The sequence below is a fragment of the Carya illinoinensis genome, chromosome 15 (assembly GCF_018687715.1).
Source record: "Carya illinoinensis cultivar Pawnee chromosome 15, C.illinoinensisPawnee_v1, whole genome shotgun sequence".
NCBI classification, from domain to species: Eukaryota; Viridiplantae; Streptophyta; class Magnoliopsida; order Fagales; family Juglandaceae; genus Carya; species Carya illinoinensis.
Window position 1 is genome coordinate 7,152,303 of NC_056766.1, and position 7,581 is coordinate 7,159,883.

Consider the following 7,581-nt stretch of genomic DNA (forward strand, 5'->3'; position numbering starts at 1 on the left):
TATGTTATTTAGAAAATCAAGGTAGGCTCGTTTGGATACTTAGAGTATCTTATAATTTTGTGAATAGTAATAAAATAATATGAGTTAAAGTATTTTATTGGATTTTGAGTTAGAGTTAAATAAAAATATTATAAAGTTAAAAAATTGTTTGAATATTATTTTTATTTTGAAGTTTGTAAAAATTGTATTATTTTTTATGTTTAGATGATGATTAGGTAATAATTAGAAGAAAAAGTTGAAGATTTTAAATTAAAACGTATTTTCTATTTAAAAATGAAATTATAAAAAATTTTGAGAATTTTATGTCTTGTTTCTATGTCCAAACAAGACTAATTTTTTTGATACATTGGAAAAATGGGGTCGAATCCAAGACATCTATTTTGAAAACTTGAGTGTTATGTCATCAGGCCACGTGCCTTTAGCATCCAAACATGCCTATTTATTTTTTATAGGATCCAAACATGCCTATTTGAATCCACATTCCACACCCATTTTTAAAAATTGCCAGATCAAACTTTCTTTGAAATTAAAATTTTAAGTTAGATCTTATGAAGATTACAAGAACCATAACTGTCGTCGGTCCATTTTTCTTGGAGTAATCTAAATATAGTATTAGTTGTGCAATTTTGAAAAAACTGAAACTTATCATTGAAAATTGTTTTTTTTTTCACAATGATTTTATATTTTTCTATTTATTATATTGGAAGTACGTAAAATTTATATATTTTAAAATTAAATAATGCTATATAAAATTTTAAGGTGTGTAAGTCTCAAGCAATTATTTTAGAAAATGGTAATATTTATTATTAAAACTTAATTTTCTAATCCGATATTTAAACAATTTTTTTAAAAAATATATGAGACTTACATACCTCTAACCTCAAAACATAATATCATTTCTATTTAAAATTATATTATATTTTTTTCCGAGGGTGTTTGCAAAACAACACTCGCTTTAATTCTTTACTATCTTTATTTAAGAGAGAAAAATACATTTAAAAGGATAAAGTCCCAATGATTGGTTTGGGTTCACTATTATTTATTTTTTTATATTACTATTTACTATTATTTAATATTTTATTTTATTTTTTTATTACTATTCACATAATACAAGAGGAGATTAGCTTGATTAGAATATCTTCGATCTTTCGATTTCCTTCAAATAATAGCATCTAATGGTGGCCAGCCACGTAGACACTCTATATTAAGAAGCCTGGAGCACACTGCAGAAAGAAAAAAATTTCTCTCTCTCTCTCTCTCTCTGCACGCCATTAATGAAAAGTTCAAAACTTGAGGGAAAAAAAATTTGGTTGATGGCTTTTTCGAGTCCAACTTCAACCCTCTTTTGTTCTCAACCATTTTAACGAAGAGTTATTCTATAGAAAAGCCACTGTAGCAGTACATTCACTAAGGGGCTTCTTCTATTTTTATTTTTATTTTAAATTTAAACCAAAACGCACCGTTTTGAATCAATTTGAAGTACAGTTTCAATTTTTATCCATATTTGAAATCAGCCCATGAATCACCCTCCTCCCTCGACAGCAACTAGCGGATTGCTTCACCTACCCAGTGCCTCCCAGCGACAGTGTGTCTCTCGTCAATGCCTTTCTCTTGCGTCGCTTCTTCATCAGCCTAGCGCCGCGCTAGTAAGTATCAATATTTGATTTTTTTTGTTTTTTGAGATTGGCATGATAGCTTAGGAAATGGAGAAAAATCTCAGCTTTTGTTTGGCTTCTGTTAGGATTGAATGATTGTGGATTGTGACATAAAAATATCAACTTTTGCTTCGTTTATGTTAGTTTTGAATATGGAGGAATGCAATACTTGTTAGCTTTTTCTACTAACAATGTATGTACGTACATGAGCATTGAGATTAAATATTTAGCGTGGTTGTTCTATAAGAGCAGTACTGAGGTTAAATATTTAAGTTGGTTATTATATAAGAGTAGTGAGCTTAAATATTTAAGATGGTTGTTATATAAGAGTAGTGAGCTTAAATATTTAAGATGGTTGTTATTTAAGAGCTTAAATTTTGAAATTCATTCTTACATAGATTTTGATAATGATCCTTCTCTTGCTTCATGAAAAAAAATAAAATCTATATAAATGGGTGTGGCTGTGTGTGTGTGTTTCATGATTTGTATCATGGTGTTAAATTATAAGTAAAAAATGATACAAGTCAGTAGAGTTACATGTGTACAAGTCAGTTATGTTAGGTAGCTATCAATGTATATGTATAAATAGAGGTCGAATTCATGTAAAGATAAACAAAAAACACAAGTTTTTGATCATTTTCCAATCCAAGACTCTGTTTTTCTGTTTACTTTCTTACAATACATTGTCTTTCTTCTATTCTGATACATGGCAATATATACTAGCTAGTATATTATCATCCAGCTCCTTAATTTTGCATATAAATTAAGTACTAGTAGGAGTGCATGCATGTTTCTTCATGGGATTCATGATAGACCATGTTATAAGATAGATAATTCATGAATGACTCTTTGTTGATTGTACACATAATGCTTTTGGAATACCTTAGAAATAAAATATATCTCAATTCTAGAAGAATACCTTAGAAATAAAATATAATAAAATAAAAGTGGCAAGTAATTTAATAACACATTTAGGATTTGTTGAACAAGATTCGATCTCAAATTGGTTTTGAGAGATTTTCCTTGACCATTATCTTGCCCTCTGTTTTTGGTTCATGGATTTGTCTCCACTGGTAGAAATACTTCGCATTGAGATAAACATGTAAATTGCTTGCGTTCTTTTTAATAGTTTTACATTATTTGGTAGTTATCCTAATCTCAACAAAAAGTAAATATGGAAACTTCACTGAGTCTCTATAAAGCAGCAAAACAAAACGTAATATGATACACTTAGCCTTATATTTGCATCCATGAGAAAGTCCAATATCCCTGCCGTAGTTTCCTTACTATTAGGTGACAGTAGACACTTCCACCACCATTCTAATGTTGTGCCTTCTCTGTCAAAAGTCCATGACAACTGCACAATGAATATTTAGTATGGACATTTTTATGTGCTCCATTTTTACTGGTTTATGGTTTAATGGAAGATTGACTATGCTTAAGAAGAAATCAAATTAAGCAAAGATGCATTCCAATGCCAATATTGAACATGAGTTTTTCAGTGCTCTACTTAATATTTCCCATAGCAACAACACCCAGGGGGAGGATATGGTCAACCTTTGACAGAAAAAAGTCTTTACGCCCAAAATGAATTAGTGATCATTCATTTATTTCTCTTGAAGAGACTAATGCCACCAGGTCTTGGTGTGTAAATACTTCAATCACTAACTAAGTGGTCATATATATGTTTTTTTATAGGTTTATAGTTCACATTCTTCCGATCTAATTATTACAAGAATATGGTTATGTCCTAATTAATTGCTATGCATAAATATTCTGCATAGTTTTTATTTTACTTTTATTTGTTAATATCTTCTATGCTTTTCAATTCACTTCTGTTATAACCAATTTGCATAACCATCAAGCTGCAAATAAATAGTTGTGTTCGTATTATAATTTGGGCAGGCAAAAAATCTTATTCCAAGATTTTGTTAGTGTAGGACGTCTTTAGTGGTGTTTTCATTTTGCAAAACCAAAAACAAATTCAAATTCAAATACAATTTGTGAGTGAGTGAGTAACTTTAGCTGCCTCTCGTACCAAAAGCTTTGACATTAATGAAACACAGGCAGGATTTGAAATTTCAATGGCATATTAGTTTTGGTTCATCTTTTCTCATGAGCGATGAAAGTTGCATCAACAATTGATAGAAATATATAGGCCTACCTATACATACTTTTTACATGATTCAATATGAAAATACCTAAAACTAATAAATGGTTGTGTTCGTATTATAATTTGGGCAGGTAAAAAATCTTATTCCAGAATTTTTGTTAGTGTAGGACGTCTTTAGTGGTGTTTTTCAGTTTGCAAAACCAAAGACAAATTCAAATTCAAATACAATTTGTGAGTAAGTGAGTAACTGTAGTTGCCTCTCGCACCAAAAGCTTTGACAGTAATGAAACACAGGCAGGATTTGAAACTTCAATGGCATATTAGTTTTGGTTCATCTTTTCTCATGAGTGATGAAAGTTGCATCAACAATTGATAGAAATATATAGGCCTACCTATACATACTTTTTACATGATTCAATCTGAAAATACCTAAAACTAGAATCAATATTTGAATCGGAAAGTCCAAAATGTTAACATGTCAGCTTGGTCAACCATTTCCCTTTCAATAACAAACTCATTTCCATGTGAAAATTCTCCCTGTTTGGATTGCTTTCCAAGTTTGACCATAAACAGAAGCAAACTTGTTTGAATTGATTGATTGAAAAGGAAGTCTAAGTTTGATTGTAGTGGTAGAACAGTTGGTAAGAATGGTGGAAATAAGGAAATAATTAATTGGATGCAAAAATTCAAATGAAGACAAGGTGAAAATATTACTGCAATGGTTGGCATTACTACTCAGATATCCAAAGTCGTGGATTTGAGCTTAAATTAGGTGTGCAAAATTTAAGCTCAAACTAAAGGAAGATGATGATACATGAATTAGAATAAGAGCCACACCCAATTGACAAAGCTGAAGATCTTTCTAAAGCAGATTTGTATATGAATGGTGTTAGTCCTTGATTATATTTGACCAATTATGCTTACCACAAAAAAGAAGTAATCTCGGTAAAACATCTTTTCAATTAGATTTTTTTTTTCTTTTTTTTAGAAAATGTCACAATTTGGCATCTTCCAACCTTATGTAAACAATCAATACGTCTAAGCTATTGGATCACATTAGGGTTGATAAAATTCAAACCTTTTATTTAATTATTAGAATTGAAACCTAGTAATCTTAAAATCAATACTAATCCTTAGTTTGTAATCGCCAATCACTAACCCCACATGGTAAAGAAAATAGCCAAAAATTCAAAACCCTCGAAACTTGTAACAAAATCCACCCACAAACTCAACTACGAGCACACATACATGAAAGCAACAAAATAATCCCAAGAATTTCAACCCTATTCTCCCCACGAAAACCAAATCAATCGCAAAATCCGAAAATCCAAAACTAGGAGAAAAGGCAAAGAATTATTTACTGGAATATGATCAAGTGGAAGTCTCTAAACAATGGTCCAGGAAGCAAGATTTTATTTTGCCCTAGGTATCATAATGGGGAGAATTTGAGGCCGGATGGACGGCAAAGGAGAAAGCACGAGTTGATGATACGTGTATTAGGGCTTCGATGGTGGACTGAGGGACCGAGGGCTTGGGGCTGATGGGAGGGCTGAGGTCATGGTGTGTAGGGCTTAACAAATAGGTGGGGAGGGCTAAGGTCATGTTAGGGGAAGGTTGAGATCGTGGTGGGGAGAGCTATGCTTGGCTGGCTTCGATGGCAAGAGAGAGAGCTTGGGGGGTGCTTGCTAGGGAGAAGAATGATACAACGAAGGGAATGAGCGCTGAGAGATGGAACGGACCGGTTGGTTTAGTGGTGTTAGTGAATCGGTCTCCATGTCATGTGTATATTGCATGTAGTCGAATAGTGGATGTTGTGTAGCTTTTTTCTTCAAGGAAAGCCTAAATGCTCTTTGGCTTATGCAGAAAAAATTTCATAAGATTAAACACATATTTAATGATCCACAAAGAACTAATTTCACAATGTTTCAAAAATAAAATCTGATTACCAGCACTCCAAATCTATCTACAAATCACCGTGTACAATCTTGACAATGTCGTCGAGTGTAAAGCCAAAGTTTTGGAAAACTTTGATTTTGGGTTTGATGTTAGAAGCAAGTTTAGTAGAAAAAATCTATAATTTTCAACCAACCTCAATTCATCATTAACCCAAATCTACATAAACCATTTTATATGAAAGGTGTCCATTTTTCTGTAATGGTTTCGTTTCCTACAACTTTTCAATAAGCAAATAGAAGAGTGATCCCAACATCCAGGGAGATAGACAAAGGATGATGGCAGTCTGGTTATGGAGGCGAAAGGGTCTGACACAACGATTTGAAGGGGCACGCCGGTCTGGTTTGAAGCTCCTCCATTAGTGTGACGGTCGTACGTCATGAGGTAGTGGAGTGGGTACAAAGTGCAAATGTGTCAAAGTGGATCTCTCTTCACATGAGGAAAATACATACACGGATGAAATGGACATTTTTGACTACAGAAATTTTGATTTTTCTATGCTGTGACGTGGTGCAAGAATTTTAAAGTGCGAATGTGTCAAAGTGGATCTCTCTTCACACTAGGAAAATACATACACGGATGAAAGTGACATTTTTGACTATGGAAATTTTGATTTTTCTATGCTGTGACGTGGTGCAAGAATTTTGTATAAAGATTCTGATGTGTCACATGACATTGGCAGCCATAAAACTCATATTCGATTACCGTTCCAAAGAGGAACTCTTAGCTCGATACCAAAACGCAATCTTAATACATAGGTCTGAGATACAAGACTGCTGGTTGTACGAGCTAGGCAGATAGGCGAAAGTCGTCTCTTAAAGATCGACGCGAAGGAGAAGTTAATACAGCTTTAGGGAAAGGCTGGGACGATGTGCTACGAGGTGAAGTGCTCTGTTTGCGGCAAGACCACATGGGACGGCTGTGGAAGGCATGTCCTTTCTGTTTACAAACGAATCCCGGAAGGCCAGCACTGTCGTTGCCGAGAATGGCCTGGCGTCAAACCAGGAGATCATTCTTCTAGCAATGTTTCTCAAAGTCAACCCTCTTCTTCATGTGCTATTCTCTGAAATGCCTCTCTCTCTGTCTTACGTTTGCTGCCTTCTGTTTTCCCTCAACTCGGTTCCTTGCGTGTGGAGCTAGTGCTTTGTCTGTGTGCGCTTCTCTTTGCGTATATATTTGTGCTTTTCATATGCAAGAGTTTGTTGCTAAAGTTGTGAACATATGCAAGATGGAATCGGGGAATAAAAATTCTGGTGTGGTTGATGTGTGTTGTAACAGAGACCTAAAGGCAAATAAAGGCTAGATTTTTATCTCTTCGGTTTGGTTTACTCCTTTCGGGCAAGAGAAAAGCCACGAACTGTTTGAATAGATTCCTCTGTGAGGATCGTTCATTAATCAAGTCATTTGAATAACCAACACAACTACAACCCAGTTCTAATTCTAAATCCAAATCAGCTAGCAATCCTGATCTTAAAATTATCCTAAGAATCGTTTATTGGATCCGTCTTTGGGTAGTTAAAAAATATTATTTTGTCATATCGTCTCTCTTTTATAAACCAAAAGATCTCAAACTTTCTTCTCTATTGTATCAACCGAAAAGGGCTCGAATCTCTCTCTTCTTCTTCAATGACTAATCTGACAATAACTTTTCTCATTCTTGCACATATGGTTTCAGTTAATGGCTAGAGAAAGAAAACTCCTAAAGCCTAGATAATAGGCTAGAAAACATAGATTCTACAAGAGTAAGTAATAGGCCTTTTTTAAATATATACTATATATATATTTAGAGTAATGATAGTATGATATCCTTAAATTTGATCAACAGCGCCTCTACAACCAGCCCATGCGTTTTTTTTTTTA

General features: G+C 33.5%; 1 long non-coding RNA gene across 1 annotated transcript; it reads left to right on the plus strand.

Moving 5' to 3' along the window:
- Positions 1-1,268: 1,268 nt before the first annotated feature.
- LOC122295798 lies at positions 1,269-7,034 on the plus strand. Its single transcript, XR_006238273.1, has 2 exons — positions 1,269-1,646; positions 6,404-7,034. It is a non-coding gene; the product is annotated as an uncharacterized LOC122295798 (long non-coding RNA).
- The last annotated feature ends 547 nt before the right edge of the window (positions 7,035-7,581 follow it).